Consider the following 19,718-nt stretch of genomic DNA (forward strand, 5'->3'; position numbering starts at 1 on the left):
GTAGTGTGGTTCTAGATTCGTCTGGATAGCGCCGCGTAGTGAGCTTGAGAAATCCTACTCTTTTTTGTAAGAACGGCTGCTTTACGTACTGGAGCTAAAACGGTTTTATATATAGTCTTCCCCACTTCCCAACTCTAATGAAACTGTTTACGAAAATCTCTTACCATTATGCTAGTTTTGAAGGCATTGCTACATTTTTCTTTATTTATTTATTTTCTATTCAGTACTGCTGTTGTACATACTCCTAAGTATTTAATGCGGTCACTAAGCTTAAATGTTTTTTTTTTTCCATTTAATGTAATTATTTCTGGTTGTTTTACTTTATTGTTGAGAGGGCTCGTCATAATATATAATATAATATTGGTCGTCTTGAGTTCGGATATAGTAAATAATTTTCATTGAACTAATTTTTATTTGTTCATATTGATAAAAACAAATATAATTAAACTATTTCGTGTTTAGATTTTACCTATGATTTGATTTTACGCTCATTTCAGAAACGAAAATTTGCGTATAATCGAGGTATTCCTGTATTGGGGACGCATTGGCTGGCATTAGAATCATCCAACCTATTTGCAAATCCTAGAAATGAACTTCAAATAATAATATATTAAATCATGAGCAAGCGTTAGCAAATCGTATCTCTGAAAACAGCCCAAAACTGTAATGAAACTCTTATCCACAGAGCAACAAAGCGCTGGTTTTGATCAAATTGAAACTGAATATTCACCATCCAGAACTGAGTTTCTGAATCCGGTTTCAGAATCACCAACATGACGAATCCGACAAAGTCACAACTTGTTTGACATCGTGATAAGATTCCGCACCGGACCGAAATAGACAAGGTTGCCTTAAGACACATGTTTCAAGTTTTTTTTTTTTTTTTTTTTCCTTTATTATAGAGATTTTTAGCCTGAGGCTAGTTCATCTCTTAACACATGTTTCAAGGTTACAATGCTAGTTGACCAAATTCAGAAGATTACAAATCGATATTGGACACAATTCCGTATTTCAATCCTTTCATGGCACTATAACGATCAGTATCAATGGCACCCATGTGCTAAGTTTTCAATAGTCGACCGAAGGCACTGGAAAAAGATCCAGGTAATAATTACATAAAAACGAAATAACAAACCTTTAATTACATAGCAAAACCCTCAACATAAACAACAATAATCGTAGAAATTGGGCTTCTTCAACCATCGATCGAAACCGCGCACTCCTCTCCGCTTGAGTGATCACTTCGAGGGCTTGCCTGTTTTCAAGTTCGGCTCGATGAAACTGGGTCAACCCTGTCAATTTTGAACGTTTTTCCTAATTCGTTCAGTACCTTATTTCTTTTCAATGCTGCTGCTGCTGCTGCTGCACAGGTGTCACGGAGCGTTTCTTACGTTGACGATTATGCACAGAACACGGGTGCCGCTTTCAACTTCTCGTTGGAACTGATGGCTCGCAATGCTAAGGCCCTCGACGCCTCCCGTCCAATTGGGCTGCGAAGTCACTTACCACTCTGCTACGGTACCCAAATTGATTGATTCTGTTTTTTTTTTTGTGGACGAAATTTCAATAGAAACCAGTTTCTGTTGTTGCACTTGACCTCTAATCCATCGCTGTTTGGGCGATGACGGCGACGGCGGCGGTGCGAAGTACGTTTTGAAATAATTTGCTGATTGGCAGTTGATGACCGTTGTTCAGCTTGTTGCGAGAAGGGGGCAATTTGCTGGCTTATTGTTTCGAGAGAATCATCCAATCAATCCGGGTTAATTGAAGGGTGTTGGGGTTGCTGATTAAAATCAATAATCAATTCCTAGGTGGTACCGCAGGAAGTGGAATGTAACTAAATTTTCTCAAGAGAGTAAACAATTCATAAAATTAATCCTCGACAATGCGCATCGTTGGAGCTACTAATCTATCTAGAGAGACTGGAAGCTACGATTCCCCGAACCTCTGGGTGATGATCGATCCCATGAAGGTGAGATGAGAACCAGATTATATTTACGGCACCGCAAGATCCACCGAACTGTAAAGAGTTCCGTGATCTTTGGCGTTTGTTTTTGTTTGTCTTTCAAGCGCTTTTTCTTCATCTGCTTCGAGGGAAGCGCGCGCCATCCTCTAATTATGTGCTTCCCGATTTCCGAGATCGTACATCAAACCACACTCGGATCTAGATTAATTGCCGCCGCCTGCGTGGCATTTCCCTCTTCTGAAGTTGAAAGACCGGTGCCCAACCAGTTGAATCGTTTGTCACCAAAAAGCCAAGACAAACGACTTCGGAAAACAATCGCTACCCTGTCTAACCACCACGTAATTGTGCGATCCCTGCTGATTGTCTCACTAGTATTTCTAATGAGAGCTCCCAACCAAATCGGGCCCGCAGCGCAGATTGAAATCTCAATTGCTAGGTAAGACGTCGCCGGCAACGGCAATGTTCTGTTTTTAGCTTCTTCTCCCCGGCGCTGACACATTCTCTATAGATGGTTGTCTTTAGCCATCAATCCATCCTCGTTGTCGAGATACCGGCCGGTTGCAATTACTGTTACTGCCTGCTAGCCGCGGTCGTTCTTCTTCTTCTTTTCCAGTGCATTCAAATGGGACAGTGACGTCTATTAGCGTGAATTATACGTTTTCCTAGTCGATCTCGGCTCGAACTGTTACGGAATGGAAGAGTGGTCGAAAAATGGTGCCACTTCGAGGTTAGAAACCCTGTCAATAACAGTCTTTCATATGGTTTAACTGTGACTTATAAAACAATAAATTGGAACGGAAGGATCTAATTTATCATGATATGGAACTACCACTCATTTTAGCAAGACACCTGTCAGTAGCTGTGGGCTGTCCTCGCTGTTCGACTTGATCAAGCTTAAAAATTCTAATTGTACTCAATATGCCATTGTATGAAGGGCCAAAATCGGATTGGGTGAATCCGTTGGCCACGTTCGCCCACGTGCATCTACGGGATGATTGAGAATCTCCTTCCAACAGTAGAATCATACAACGGATCGAAAAATAAGCCATCCAACAGGAGAATGCCCCTATGAGTGGGGCGAAGAGCCAGCCCTCTATTAACGAAATGTTAAAGACAGGGAGTTGGCATTCCTACTCTCCCCATCCATTTTGCTTCAATTGGGTGGGACAACCCAAAGGGAGGGACATCCCCTTCCCAGCATTTATTGGTTCATATAAGTATATACGGTAACTTGCCTTTGATGATTAAGTAACTTACCTAACTGATAACCATCTGTTTTTTTTTTGTAATTTATTTATTTGTTAAGTACATAGAACTATTTGGGAAATGCACACTCTCAAACAAGCTTTTTAAAAAGTGTAACATTATGTGTTTTAGCAGCAATCAAAAAATGATAATCGTACAAAAATATTTCGAGTATGCATCTCACCATTTGAGTTTCCCTAAAGTACATTACTATTCCTTTCACCAGCTCCTCAAGTTTGTATTACTTTTTTTTTAATTTCCGAAGATGAAGCTTATTCCATTTATTTCAATTTTAATTTTTTTATGACTAAACATCAACAGACGTCATTACGATGTAACCTAAACTAAACATGAAAAGTACTAAAACTAAATACCAATAAGTCAATAGTCATCTCGTAAATAAAGGAACATTGCTAGACAATCTAAACTGATCTAGAAAAAATCGAAATAAACCTCCGGCGAAGCAGCTGGCGAGTCAGGTCAAAGTCAAATAGTGCGGAGACCCTATTGAAGATTCTCTGTAAACCACCGATTGCGCTGAACATGCTATAATTAGTTCGCTATATGGGCAGGCGCAACATTGAATTATAAATTATTCCGTAGGGCTTTGGGTTGAACATTGATGTCAATTTGCTCAAGGAGAACAGGGCAATCGGTGCGTCCTTGCAAAATATCCGGAATTAGCAATGCCCTTGCTGTATCTCTTCGGACCAGATAGATCAGTTGCAAACGACTAGGCAATCGAAAGAGATCCCGCCACGGCAGTTTACGTAGCGCATATCTCAGGAACCTTCGCTGAACAGACTCAACTCTTTTGACACCGTTGTAGTGAGGAATCCAAACAACCGAGCAGTATTCTAATATGAAGCGAGACAAGAAGCAGTACAACGATTCAAGGCAGTAGATATCCGTGAAGTCTTTGGAAATCCTGAAGATAAACCGTACACAGATAAATATTCTGAACTTTAATTGTGATGTAAACATTCATTCACGTAGGCTTGTATTTCATTTCACGCAACCAAGCAACTTGCAAACAATGTTGTTTACAAAGAAGGGCTTTTGTATGCAATATTTGCTACATTGCATGAAATGTGTCAGAACTTTACATGATATATAATGTAAACGTATATGATATGTGACGCTCCATGCACATATCATATTTAACAGAAATTTGCACTACTTTTTCGAACTGTGTAGAATTCTGGAAGCTTTGTCGACGGCATACGAGATGTGCTGCTTGAAAGAGAAAATCATACCTAGGGAAGAGTCCAGAATCATACCTAGGTCCTTAATTTGGCTGACGCGCTCAATTTCAGTGCAGGACAAAACATACGTGAACATAATAGTCTCTTTCTTGCTCGAAAAAGAGATACACAGCTAAAAAAAAGTAGTGTAAATTTCTGTTACTATGATGCACATAAATGGAGCGTCATATATCATACAAGTTTAGATTATAGATCGTGTAAATTTATAAGACATGTCATGCAATATTCCATATATTGTATGCAACTGTCCACTTTTGTTTGCAGCATTTCTTGGAAGCTGCTAGTTTACGTGAAAAAGGAAGTTTACATGTATGAATGTTTGCATGCATGGATGTTTACATCGCCAGTAAAATTCAGAATTTTTGGTGTGTACACTCTTCCCCCGAAGAGCGCGAGTAATACGTACCGCGTGAATCGAATTCGCGTAAATGGAGTACACGTAGCATATGGGATTTGACCTAATAGGGACCAGCATGGAATATCTCGCAATCCTTGACATATACAAGGTTACTATCTTCGGCAAAGTTGTTCACTGGATCAAGACCTAAAGGTTGTTGGATAGAAGTTCGCAATTTTCTCACAACGCGGCGCTAGTGTGCATGAATGTGACGCCCTTGTTTTTGTGATATCTTGAAATCTTTGTCATCTAGAAAGTTGGTTTTTTGGGCGAAGTTGTTCAGTGGATCAAAACCTTATGAATTTGTGATATCGCTGTTTGTACGAAATTTAAAAATGAAGATCTTGGTCCACTGAACAACTTTGCCCAAGAAAGCAACTTCCTAGATGGCAAGGATTTCAAGATATCACAAAAACAATGAAATCCTTAATTCATGCAAACTAGCGCCGCGTAGTTTTTTTTTATCTCGTTCGTTTACTTTTAAGGCTCAATCGCGTTAGCTTTACGGAGCCAATAATGCATTGTTCTTTGTTTGTAACAAAATTCACTTAATTCTATGTCTAGTAGGAGCTGGGCCGAATACTCGCGGCTTACTCGAGGTTAGAGGGGTACATTGTCGAAGGATAGGAAAAGGAGAGGAGCTTGGGGATAGGGTTTCGTTGTCTCATCAGAGCGATGTCGCCAGTATGAACGGTAGTGTGGTTCTAGATTCGTCTGGATAGCGCCGCGTAGTGAGCTTGAGAAATCCTACTCTTTTTTTTGTAAGAACGGCTGCTTTACGTACTGGAGCTAAAACTGTTTTATATATAGTCTTCCCCAATTCCCAACTCTGATGAAACTGTTTACGAAAATCTCTTACCATTAGGCTAGTTTTCAAGGCATTGCCACATTTTTCTTTATTTATTAATTATCTATTCAGTACTGCTGTTGTACATACTCCTAAGTATTTAATGCGGTCACTAAGCTTAAATGTTTTTTTTCCATTTAATGTAATTATTTCTGGTTGTTTTACTTTATTGTTGAGATATCTAAACACAATCTTGCTTTTATCATAATGTATGCAATCCTTCTTCCTGCAACTCTTGTGTGAGGATTTTCAATACTGCCTCCATCTCTCTTAAGATCCTAGCAATAATCAATAAGTCATCAGCAACCGTCAGAATCAGAGGAAGCACTAAACAGTCAAAGTCTAAAAGTTTTGATTCACGAATTTCTTTCGAAACATTGGTTCAAAACTTCCTGCATCAAATAATTACATAACAGTAGTGAAAGAAGGCATTGCAATTCTCAAAATACCCTAGTCATTTCGCCTTTAACGCACATAAGAATTCTATCCACTAATCTTGAGGGAACATCTAAGCCTAGAAGAATATCCTTAAGAGTCTGAACCTTAACTGTATCGAAGTCTTTTCTTATATCTAGTGCTAAGACTATCAGGTCGTAACCGCTATTCCAAAGCTCTTCCATTAGACCACCCGCACCAAATGCGTAGCTAAAGCCTTTTTAGCAACCTCCACCATAACGCAGCAACCGCACCGGGGGTTGCTATTGAAGTGCGGGAAATAACAATCTGCCTCTCGGTGAACAGTGGGTTATCAAATTTGGTAACGCGATAGCGACCAACTCAAGCGTTACTATTTATGAAATGTCATTATTTTTCATTTGAAAATTGTTAAAAATAACTTGCAATGAGGATATATGAATAAGTTTGAATCACGGACTAGGGCCAGCGAAGCGGTAAAACTAGTCAATTTGTAAAAAAGAATCTATAGCTCCGTGATTTTTTAATTTGGATTTGCAACCAGGATGTGCACTCTGGTGACTCCTCGAGTGTCATTAGAATTAGAACTGCCTTAGGAGTTCTTTTTTGATAACTCCAAACGAAGGTCTTTGGATTCCCTCCATTAAGCCCGACCTTGTTTTATCAGAATTAACCATTTAGTTAAGCTTCTACATTCTACATTGTTTGCGGTGACATCTATCGGAAATTACGCATAATCTGTGCAAAACATGTCTGGTACCTCTATATATGCATTTGGATTAACATCAAAAGTCCTTCCTTTTTTACAAATTCTGCACAAAAAATACTTTGTAAGCCTCGCCCCTAACAGCATTTCCCGTCGTTTTATGAATGGAGTGGAGCTAAGAAAGTATATTTTGTTCAGAATATGTAAAAAGGGCGGGACTTCCGATGTTACTTAATCTAAATGAATATATAGAGGCATCAGACATGTTTTGCAGTATCAGGTACGGTATTTTGTAGTATGTGATAGGGAAATCACAATTCGAGTGTCGTCAAAATACATGGCATGTTGAGAGATTGAGGTCAGGATAGAGAATTTTCTTTCTCAAATTAAATGTTTTTGGTTCTCTGGGGACTGATAGTAAAGTGGGTACAAAATGTACGAGGAAAACTGGGTATTGCGAACTCTGTCGATTTAATTTTTCAAGGAGCATGAAAACATCTTGAAAATCTTTCGAAGATTCAAATTGTTTTGCTGAAACAGCTCACGAAATCGTATATACATGCTGTCAAATGAACTCTTGGCTCCTCCTTCTCTGCTCCACAAATAACGTATACATGGTGTTAGGAGTGGACCTGCCCACAAAGCTCACATGACTCTTATAAAGTTTGATTAAATTCTTGTTTCAGCAATTCGTAACCCAGTTTTGGCATTATTATAAATATCGAATAAAAACACTTATTCGAGCAGCACGTTCGATGATTTACATTATCCGCCTACTAAGGTTGATGTTTGGACAGTTTCATAATTATAATTATTAATTTGTTTTCAGTAGGTGGCAATACCTTTATTTGTGGTTCAAACAGTAACTATCCACATAACTTCTGAGCTCTTTTGAATGTTTGGCTCCCGTTTGACAGTTCGGCTCGGCTTCCAGATGACATGCATTTTGAGTTAGTTCGCAGTACTCAGTGGGAAAAGCGTTTTTTATTTCATTGTAGCTTGTTTAACAAAAAAGTAGTAGCTTGTTCCAGAACAAAAAGCTTAACGACAAAGTCAGTGAATGATTTCTTTTGGTTGTTGTCAACTTTTTTGACCTTATTATGCATCAAATGCGTATTATTTCCACTTTTCCAAATTTGCATGTGGGAATTTTATTGCCTACTACCAATGGAACAGCGCCATCTGTTAGAAAAAAAACTAGACTAAATGGTTCATTAAGACAATCCTATTCAGAGTTACATTTTCCTCGTGTGTGCAAAAAGGTGCTGCCGAGACTCTCAACAAACCGTCTCCCGTCGCAACGAAAACAACATGTGACGAGCGAGAAAGAGACACGCGAGAATAAGATACGAGCGAGAAACAAATGCGACACCCAAAAATCCTGGCGTGCGCGAGGCTCGCGCTGATCTCATGTGCCTCATCTCATGTGCTATGATTAATGCTAGAACTGCAGAGCTCGAAGTTCTGGAAGGTGTAGGTAAGCGAAATACAGGCTGTTGAAACTTGGTTGCTTTGACCGACATTTCATTTGCGTTTGCACAAACCATTCCTATTTTAGAGGAAAGGTAGCATATATTTGCAGTGCTTAAATTCTTGAAATCCTCTAATAGCAAAAGCCATTAATTTGCCGGTCAATTAGAATATTCGTTGTTTATTTTTTCCGGTTCAACACTTAACTGCACTTGCATGACTAACATCTTTTGACACGTTATTTTCAAAATATAGAATGGACAAAACTTCTACAAAAAGTGTATCGGTATTGATTAGTACGGGGATTTGACCGTTGCAAGACGTTCACACATTTTCAACGTAACACAACTGGTATACATTGTTAGATGGGATGTTACGTATTTTGAATAGATTATATCGGAATACTACGAATGCAGCAATGTTATGATAATTCAATGGGTGGAAGAATTTTTTGCAGAACTTTTTTTTTCTTGCACACTTAGAAAAATTCATGTAAATTTAGGTGCTCTGAGACTGACATATACGAGCGTCAATTTTGACATAAAATTAAGTCATATTGGAAGCAAAATTCAGCTCAATCAAACTTACTTTTCGTCGGGTAACAAACTTTCAGTCTCGGAGCACTTAAATTTACACGACATGTTTGTTTACGTCTCATCCTTTATGTCAAAGATAGATTCCGTCATGTGTAAAATTAGGTATTTCTAAGTGTGTGGCGTATTACCTTTACGCTTTCACTTGTACTTTTTTACCATTACTTTAAAAATGTTCAGATTTTTTTAATGTGCCTCATGTGATCGAGCATTCAGATAAATTCTATAACAGAAGCGGTGACCCACTGGGTGATGGCGCGGTCTATGCTAAATAGCTGCAGCAAAATAGTGACATGAGCGGGCATCGTTGGCTTTAACTCAGATAAGCGTGTAAAAATGCTGATCTTTTAAAACTTCCTGGCTACCTAGGGAGCATAAAGGGCGAACACGAAATTATTGCGACACATTCAACAGGGCATAACTTTTTTACCATTGGGTAAAAATCAACCAAATTTTGCACACTTTCTCATTGATGTGTATTGTGTACATGCTGTCAATCTCGAAGTCGTGTTTTTCGATTCAACGAAAATGGAGGTGAACCAACGCGAGTTGAGAGAACAAATTCTTTCCAAACACCTGGAATTTCCTGACCTGTCGCACCGGCAGTTGGGAAAAATGTTGAACATTCACCATTCAACCGTCTCCAGAGTGTTGAAGCGGTTCCAGGAGCGGTTGACGTTGGACCACGGCAAAGGAGCTGGAAGAAAACCGGGACCGGAGAACAAAAAGACGGAGGGAAAGGTGAAGCGGATGATTAAAGCAAATCCCAACGTCTCAAGCCGTGATTTGGCTAAAAAGATCGGCATGTCGCAGAGCTACGTCCAGAATGCAAAGAAGAGAGCTGGACTACATACATACAAGGTACAGAACTTCCCAAACCGCGATGAGCGGCAACAATCGACGGCTAAAACTCGGGCACGGAAGCTCTACGAGAAGATGCTGACAAAATATGGCTGCTGTGTGATGGACGACGAAACGTATATAAAAGCTGATTTTAAGCAAATTCCGGGGTTGGAGTTTTTCACCGGCAAGAGCAAGTTCGATGTGGACGACAAATTTAAGAAGAAGAAAATGTCGAAGTTCGCCTCCAAATATCTCATTTGACAGGCCATCTGCTCTTGCGGACTGAGGAGTGAGCCTTTCGTGACAAAGGGCACAGTAAATGGCGAGATCTACAAATCTGAGTGCCTCGAGAAGCGCCTTTTGCCGTTCTTGCAGCAGCACGACGAAGCTCCGCTATTTTGGCCAGATTTGACATCATGCCACTATTCTAAAAGTGTCCTGGAGTGGTATGAGGCCAATTCTGTCCATTTTGTTCCAAAGGACATGAATCCGCCAAACTGTCCGGAGCTGCGCCCGGTGGAGCAGTACTGGGCAATAATGAAGCGGGAACTTCGGAAGAGCAAGAAGACAGTCAAAGACGAGAAGGACATATTAGGAAAATGGAAAAAAAAACTGAGAAACTGGTACCGGATGACACTGTAAAGACTTTGATGGAGGGCATCAAGCGAAAATGCGTTCAATTTTACACTCAAGGCTCCATCGATTAACTTTTCTTTTGATTTTTTAAGTAAATATATGTATAAAACTACCCTAAAATTTTGGTTTGATTCTAAACATTATAAGAAAATTGGCATGACATTTTCGGTGTCGCAATAGTTTCGTGTTCGCCCTTTATTTGAAAGAATATCCTGTTACTTATGCAACGTTTCCTGAACATACTGTACTTCTATGAAGTTATACGCAGTTCCTCGAATTATTATGCACTCCACAAAACTTCATCAAAACTTGCTTCACGTCTACGTTTCTCGTTGAATTTCCGCAAAGTTCGACGCACGAAATTTCCTGAATTTGTGCGGAATTCTCTGAACTATTTCAAGTCCATGAGGTTTCATCAAAGCGCTGAAGTTATAAAAAAGGTCCCTGAATAATAAAGAGGTTACCTGCCAATAAAACAATAAACTTCTACGAAGATACCTAAACTTGTATAAAGTTCCGACTTCTACGAAGTTTTCTGAACTTTTCCATGATCTCAGAACTTCAAATAATTTCACTAAATTTAGCTCATGATTCATCTGACATATGTTGGTCTTAATGCATAAAACAAAATATAATAATAATACCAAAGAAACATTCAAAATCAGGACAGTGTCACAAAGACAAAGAAACATTCAAATCAGGACAGTTAAAGGCACATTAGAGTCAAACGAAGCATAAGTGTTACTAATCACATTAGCGACAGTATGAATAGCCTCATTCAGCCCATACAGTCAATTACGAGCTGCGAGGTGTATGAAGTGTCGTTGTCTTATAACTTTTTCAGGTACATAGAAGAAGTGAGTTACCGAAGCAGCTCGATGAAACTCTACGAATTTCACTGAAGTTTGGTGAGCTTCTACAAAGTTAGCTGAACTTTAAAGAAAAATCTGCACTTCAAGAAAGTTTCCTGAACTTTCAAAAAGTTCCCTGAAGTACCACGAAGTTTCTTGAAGAACTACAAAATTCCTTGCAGCTCGGATAGCAGTTCGTACCCTGGTGTAGTGGCTGTAGGTGCATTGTCAGACAGCACCAGCAAATCAACAGAGGAAGTGGTAGAGGTGCTGCATGAAGAGGTGGTGATAATGGACGTGCCCTCAGGAGGCCGATAAAGCATGCAAAAACGAACGTCAACATCCTCGGCAGAAAGGGTTTGCGGGTCTGTCGAGATTCGATGCGTTGTAAGCACAAAAAAAAATATAGGAAATCGATTTAGATCTCCATTGTAATATTTGTTTAGTCCTTCGGCTCCGCAGAGCTTTCAAAGATATTGAGCCTACTAAATAAACATTTTGGAAAACATGGTTTTCGATTCAGATACTGACCGTTGAGTGTGACAAATATGTCGGATTCATCCCAAAGTTTACAATCCAGTTTTCTTATTTCTCATGCTTTTTGTCTAAATATATTTGAACAGTTCTCAAATTTAAGTACATGTTTGAATTAACTAGTGATGTCGGATACAGCTTGAAAGGCTGAAAATACTGATGGATGAAGTCACACGAATCAATTTCAACAACGAAGTTTTTTTAAAGGGCCCTCCGAACTATTGGTTCTCTGCCAGCTGCAAAATACCTATCAATTTGATCCACCAAGATCAATCCAATCCAAATTAAGCTGATCAATATCCCAAAATTTAAGCTAATTTGGTGGCGAACTGATTCTGCACTGGCTCTTTGAAGTTTATATGGGAATTATTATAAGAAAAGTGTATGTTTTGTCCTCATCGTTCTAGCCCTGCACCAAAATGATTTACGGAAAAGTTGTCCATCAGAGCCCCCCCCCCCCCCACAGCTACAACTTTGTTCAAAACCACTTTTTAATTGAATGTCAAGAAAATTAGTTATTAATTAATTTCCAAGTTAATAACTTGCTGGTAGGATTAATCGGCTGTTTTCAGGGCAACACTGCATCTTGCCCTTATGACATAATAGCCCCGATTTTTTGTCCTATTATTCCAATGTTGTCTGCTGAGTTATTAATTATCCTAACGTTCAATTTTCCAATTCCCACATAAACTTCAAAGGGCCAAGTGCAGTATGAGTTCGCATCTTAATGAGAACAAATTTTGTGAGAATGATCAGGAGCTGATTTGAAATCGTTTGAACTTGGTGGAGCTAAATCAATATTTTAATATTTTGAACCATGAAAATTCCATGCGCATGGATCGGTAACAAATAACCCCGCTGGTAATTGGTTCTTAATCGTTTAACTCATCTTCCGCTTGAAATACTTCGATAAAACCACAATCTCTCAACCCTCAAAAACTGAATACCAACTGATTGAAATCAATCAGTTGTACCAGCAACACGAGAATGTGAGAGGACTACAACAGTTCTCTGCTGTTTTTTTTTATCACCAACCAGCCACTTTTAGCATGCACGCAGGACGTAGGTACGCTGCCGATCTCCCTAGAGCTCGCCGAGCTTAGCTCATAAGACACAGCGCATGTGACACGAATGAGGCACGTAGGAACAAAAAAGAAACGCGAAATAATACGTCTTGAAATGTACCAGGTACCTACGATCTTATAGAAAGCGTATCTCTATCACGCGGGATGGATGCACGTGTACATTAACTCTGATCCTATTTTATAATTCTGCAATCCTTTTCCCTAGTCTAAAAATAGTTCCTTTATCAGATAATTGTTTTGAGCTCATCGTACCACGCCATTCAAGATCAATGGCCTTACATAAGGATCGTCCGAATTCATCCAACATATTTCCTTACGTCACTGCATCAACACAACGCCCCTTCAGCCTTTCATTGCACTTCGTCAACATAATTCAGATGCTCCTCAGTTCAGATCCCAACAACAGAAAACAAACATTTCAATAATTTCTGCATCAGCTCCAAATAGCAGTGGTTGTACCTTTGCACAACACCCACTTTGAATTCAATAAAATTTGGTGCAATAAAATTAAAAAAACTCTTAGGAGTATGTTGAAAATCAATAAAATGTAACACACACATACACGCACACCTCTTCTTGTGCTGTCTCACCACTGCACAAGTGCACGTCAAACGAATCAAGCCAAATGGGTGGAAACATGTCGAAAACGAGCTGTGAAGCACACATTCATCATTGTGTTTCTGGTGATTTATTGCTGGTTTGTAACCTTTTTGTTATGTTTAGTGCTCGCATACATCTACTTTGGACTACGCCTCCTCAATTGTGGTTTGATGATCTGCAGAAAATGCTCGAAATAAAGATATATCATTTTGAAATTTGCTACCCATTTCCAGATCTCTCGGAGAAGGTGCAAAACAGTACGCAATTCAGGAAGTCGTTGGTGCCCGTTAGATTTCCATTATAATTGTTCGTAACCACCCCCCGACCCCCCTATAAGTTGTAAGACAGTGCGCAACCTTTCAGCATAATTTCTATCCATGTAGATCCCAATAAAACTCATTCCACTCTTCTTTCTATGTTTGTTTTATTGCAGCTCGTTTCGTGAATCCCTAAATGGATTAACGCCGTTATTAGTCGGGGGCGCAATAACCGCTGCCATCATCATCATCATCATCAACAACAACATCAACATCAATACCGTCAACATTGCCGGGCGGTCACTTCGAGAAGGTGTGAAAGAGGTGAGTTGTTTGGGTCCGCGCTGTACCGGTCGGGGTAGCAAATTTGGCGTATATTTTGATCTAGCTACCCGGAGAAAAATATTCCAAAATGCCGTTAAGTTGGGAAATAATTTCTTGTTTTTAAGAATTTCTAATTGAAATCTATTTTACCAAAGGAATGAAAGTGAAAGACTTTTCAAATTTAAATACCGGCAACTCTCCACAACTCGATGGTAAACATTAATTTCATGGCTACTGCGATGATGATTTCGCATGGGATTGTTGTTCTTTAACTCATTTTTTTTCTAATTTTGATCTTGAGTAATTATAAATGAATCCCATTTATTTTCAATGTATCATCTTATTTTCGTTGAAGTTGCAAAAACAAATTCAAATAAACATCGTCGGTGTCATGCTATACTGTCACAAGTCGAAATTTTTCATTTTTGGAATTTTGTTGGTAAATGACGGCAAATTGTGAGAAGTTTCATTCCACAGAAATCCATTTTGAAATTTATGAAAAATCAAAAGCTATAGGTGCTTTGCTACTTTTGCAAAAAGCCAAACAAAATATATCATCAAAGGCACATTTCGAGTTGTGCCCATGTTGCTCATATAAATATGCATTTTTGTTATCCTTTAGCATATTTTCTTCATGCTCACAACTTGAACAAAATAAACCCCTTTTTGCATGATAAAGGGGCACAACTCAAAATATTTTCAATAATAGTAGTAAACATCGTTGGATTGTTGGTTTTTTGATAGAATTATTAAAATGAATAAAACACACCGGCAACTTGAAAGTTATCATGAAAATGCACCAGGCTTGTTGTAGCCAAATGTTCAAATACTGATTGTGAAAATTCGCAGATTTTGAGCTGTGCCAGTATTGCACGAAACCGACGATAAATGTTTTTGTTCGGGTTGCAGGCCCTGTATGGAACGTGCCACAACTCCTTTGTTCCAAATAGAACCGCCTGAATGCAAACACTTCTTCAGAATTTCCATCTACACCTGGGCCTGGCTGACGTAATCGCACACACAACGGATTAACGAATTCCATGCCCGAACGGAGTTCTAAATATGAACATCACTTCCTGCCATTGAATTGCTAGAACACAGTGCAGTGGCTCCAATAGTTTTGTTTTCTTCTTCTCACTCAATTTAGAGACCCCCTTTCTCGCGTAGCATATGAAAAGGGCTGACTAAGACCACTATCGGATATGGTATTGATGGTTTGCGTGGGCGTACTTCGATTCGCGGGAAACGAACCTTACGAATTTTGTTTTTCAAAAGCTGATAGTCCCTTTTCAAATGTTACGTTTTGTTATTATACCTGTGCGGGCAACAACCGCACCGTCGGGATCTGATAGCTTTGTTTCCGATAATTTCATTTTGGTCACACATCACCGATTAAACTCCGTCCTTCCTTCGATCCATTCTGATTCACGATTCAAATCCACATAGCAGCGATTGAGAGTCGTACCACAGCTGATTGTAGTGCCTAGTGGTGGTTCGATTTGCGGTTCCCTTCTTCTAACATGGAGACAACATAACTGTATTGTATGTGGTTGCGAGCGCATTCACGCGATAATATTTCATTAAATCGAAACGGTTTGTTTGGTTTTTCAATTTTCCGTTGACCCAGCTCCCGTCCGTCTAGTCGGTCGTCATTGGACGAAGAGAGTGGATTATGAAAACAGTATATGCTAAAACAATAGCAAATGTTTGCAGTTTTCATTCCCCTTGGCATAAAATCTCTTGGAATGGAAAATATTTGCCAGAAAATCAAAAGGTGGCTCTGAACTGCCTGATATTGCACCGTACTGTCAGTTTTGCCTTTTCCTAGCGAAAGGTAAAGAGGAAAGTGAATTTGCTTAGCGTGCCGCTTTCTGTGACAGTAGTGCTTTGCGTAAATATTGGACAATCGCGACACGTGGAGCGGGGTTTTCAATTGAACAAACAGGGTTGTTTATTGCAAAGCGGATGCTCTGTAGGGATTGCTATTATTTTCTGCAATACAAACATCTACTTGAACTAAATTAACTAGATATATTACAGACTGGAATGCGGGACAGCAGCCATGAGTGAAGCTTTGGGAAATGTTCATAAGGAGGCATGACTTCCAGTTTTGACGTAGAACTACGTCTGTGATTTCTATATGGGTTTCTTTGTGAAAACCTAAAATGGAATATGTAACGAAATTATGAAAGATTTTGATCGTTAATAACTCAGCTGCCCCTGAACCAATTTCAATAATTTTACCTCCAATCGATCAGAAATATGTTTACGCATCCATAGAAATGTTTTCAATTGTTGATTTTCAACAAAAAAAAAAAAGTGGTAAATGCCAAGCTTTGTCCAAAAGCGTCGAAATAACTAACAAATCCACCAATTACGTACATGCACATGCTGCTTCCCCAACACATTCACCAGCTAATCGTTTCTGGACGAAACAGAAATAACATCACCCCTCTGCTTCTAAGCCCCTTAATTCAGTCGTCGTCATAGCAATGAAAACTTGCATCGCACCGCTTTTGGTTCTTGGGTTTCACTTGTTGGTTGCAATTCTGTTGTTCAAAATTACACTTTTTTCTAGGAATGCCTAAAAGTCCAATTATTCGATTAACGATTAATCGTAAAGATTTTTCTAGTTATTCGATTAAATATTTATCAAATTTTCAATTATTCCATCGCGTAACCGACATCCCTTTTTTTCTACTCGTTTGATTAAGCGCAGTAAAATAGTAGTAGTAGTAGTAGTAAAATTATGTTTATTTCTGTTGATTATGATAGTACATTAGACTGATGCAAAATTTGAAATTTTCGCTCCACAGTGTTCAAACGGTTTCAAATCGGGTCCTGATTAGCCTCCGAAAGTTTAAACTCATTTGATAAGAAACTGACTTGGCACAAACCATTTGAAGTTTATATGGAAATCACTATGGGAAAACAAAACTTTTTTTTCATTGCCTTCTACTCTTTTTACATATTGTGCTGTTAACAAAATCCATTGCTATTCTTATGGGAAATTTTATCAGCTACAACTTTGCAGAAAATCACTTTTCAGCCAAACGTCAAATTAAATAGTTATTAATTGTTTAAGAGATTGATAATCTTATGGCAAGATTAAGCAACTGTATTGTGGGCAACACGGGGGACTGTTTAGGACCATCCCAAGGATTTTTTTCTGGATCCTTTGGAGTTTAAGGTGATGGCATTTGGCGCAACTCTCCCAGATTGGCATCCCGTATTCTATTACGGGAAGGATGATTTGTTTGTAGACAGCAAGCTTATTTTTTTAGAGATAAAGAAGACCTCTTGTTGATGAGTGGATACAGTGATCTTATCAAGATGTTACACTTGGTTTTGGTTTTGTCAACGTGCTCCCTGAAAATCAGCTTGCTGTCTAGTGTTAAGCCGAGGTAGACTAACTCTTTCGACCATTCCACCACTGTGCCGTTCAGGCAGATCTTATTATTCACCGAAGGAACAAGTCTGGGAGATTTAGAGTGTGGAAATATGATGACCTAGGTCTTTGCCGCGTTGATATGGATCTTCCAGCTGTTGAAATATTCAGACAGGACGTCCAGGCCTCTCTGAAGTTTGGCAGTCAGAGCTCCGATGACCCTACCTTTGTAGACAATGGATGTGTCATCTGCGGACAGAGACAACGATCCACCATCAGGAAGAGCCGGCATATCGGAGGTGAACAGGTTGAATAGGATGGGGCCAAGGATGCTTCCTTGTGGAATCCCGGCACCGATGTTGAAAGCATCCGATGTGATGCTATTCATGGAGACTCGGAACGTCCTGTTCGATAGGTAGTTGTTAATTATCTTCACTAGGAAGATTGGAAGACCGTACTGCTGCAATTTGAACACAAGGTCATCATGCCATACATTGTCAAATGCTTTTTCAACGTCCAACAACGCCATGGCAGATGTTTTCGAAACAGCGGCCACGCTGGTGGACGGTCGAACGACCTTTCCGAAAACCAAACTGTTCCTCGAGTAAGATGTTGTTTTGTTCGGCAGATGTTAGGAACCGGTGGTAGACTGCTCTTTCGAACAGTTTTGATAACCCTGAGAGAAGGCTGATTGGTCGATAACTTGAAGGAGAGGACGGATCCTTCCCAGGGTTCCAGATGGGTATGACTTTAGCTGACTTCCAACACGAGGGGAAGTAACCAAGTCTGAGGCACTGATTAAAAATCAGTGCCAGATGGTTGTAGAATCTGGAACTCAAGAGTTTGAGTTCCAGATTCAGGATGTTGTCGAAACCTGGGGCCTTTATGTTTTTAGATGATTTGATAAAGGCCAACAGTTCGTCAGCCGTAATCTCAGATTCCTCTGGAGAAATGTTAGGAATCTGATGAAGATTGGTTGCATTTTCAGCAACCTCAGCTTCGTGAGGGTTGACGATGTTTTGTCCGAGATTATGTGAGCTGACGAAGTGTTGACCTATCGCGGCAGCCTTCTCTTCAGGAGTTATCAGATGAACCACTGGGTCACCGGGACTATCCAGTGGGGTCAGTGGTGGAATGGGTCTTCGCTTATTTTTAAAGATTTTCGTTAGTTTCCAGAAGGGCTTTGCACAATCTGGGAGAGAGCGGATCTTGTTAGCAAAATCTTGATTTCTGAGGTCCACCATCCTGGCTTGGATGGTTTTTGTAAGACGATTGCAATGGGTCTTCAAGACACGTAAACCAGAACGCTGGTATTGCCTTCGGATGGAGTTACGGAGTCTTATAAGGTCTTTGGTAGATCTGTCAAGGTTCAGAGTATTGCTCATCTGCCTGGATACTGGCACGTGTTGTTCCCTGGCCCGGGATATCGCCTCCTCGATGGAACGCAGACACCAGTCAACGTCTTCGGGCGTCTCCGGAAGGACACCGTAGTCGACAGTGGAGTCGACACAGTGTTGGAACTGCTCCCAGCTGAAACGACGGTAGTTGCGTCGGGAAGCTTGGAATCGGTTGACGGATGAGCCTACTTCGGCCACCACCGGATAGTGGTCCGAACTCAGCTCCTGATGGGTCACAGGTAGCGAGATGTTGTCTCCCATGTTGCTGATGAAGATGTCTATCGTGGAGTGAACGCCAGACCGGCTCAACCGGGTGGGACAGTCCGGCGCTTGTATGGTGTAGCGAGCCTCTTGCAGGTAGTCGTTCAGGATGGTGCCGTTTTGGTTGCGTCGACTGTTGCCCCAAGCGTCGAGTGATGTCTTTCCGCAGGTCTGCTGCCGACCCGTCCCTGATGGTGACTTGCTTGGGACAGTAGGCCGCAATGATGGTAATAGGGCCGACAGGAGTGGAGACTTTCACACCCACCGTTTCGATCATCTTCAGCTGGAAACTCGGTAGCAGTCGACAGCCAATATTTCTCCCTAATGCGATAGCCACTCCTCCTCCGCAGGAGCTGGTCCGGTCTAGCCGTACGAGCCGAAAATCGGGGAGGGGAACATTTATCTCCGGCTTCAGGTGTGTTTCGGTGATGACAGCGATGTGTATGCTATGTTCATTGAGGAAATCAACGAACTCAATGATTTTGCTCTTGAGCGAGCAAGCGTTCCAGTTGGCTATTTTGATGGCTTCACGGTACATACTTTTGCATGAGGGTCATAACTGCACGAAGCTGTTCAGGTAGTGTCTTTGTGGTGCGCATGATTATGATCACCTCAGTCACGAGGATCACTAGTTCGTTG

General features: G+C 40.2%; 1 protein-coding gene across 1 annotated transcript in view; it reads left to right on the forward strand.

Annotated features, from left to right (window-relative positions):
- Positions 1–19,718, forward strand: part of LOC135702476 (uncharacterized) — a 518,995-nt gene that overhangs the window by 158,145 nt on the left and 341,132 nt on the right. Inside the window, exon 3 of the mRNA XM_065223519.1 lies at positions 13,886–14,033. The gene's annotated coding sequence lies outside the window, so the exon portion shown is untranslated. The remainder of the gene's footprint in view (positions 1–13,885; positions 14,034–19,718) is intronic.

Source organism: Ochlerotatus camptorhynchus, unplaced genomic scaffold, assembly GCF_037179485.1.
Source record: "Ochlerotatus camptorhynchus isolate MF236.1 unplaced genomic scaffold, CSIRO-AGI_Acam_v1.1 ptg000193l, whole genome shotgun sequence".
Taxonomy (NCBI): Eukaryota; Metazoa; Arthropoda; class Insecta; order Diptera; family Culicidae; genus Ochlerotatus; species Ochlerotatus camptorhynchus.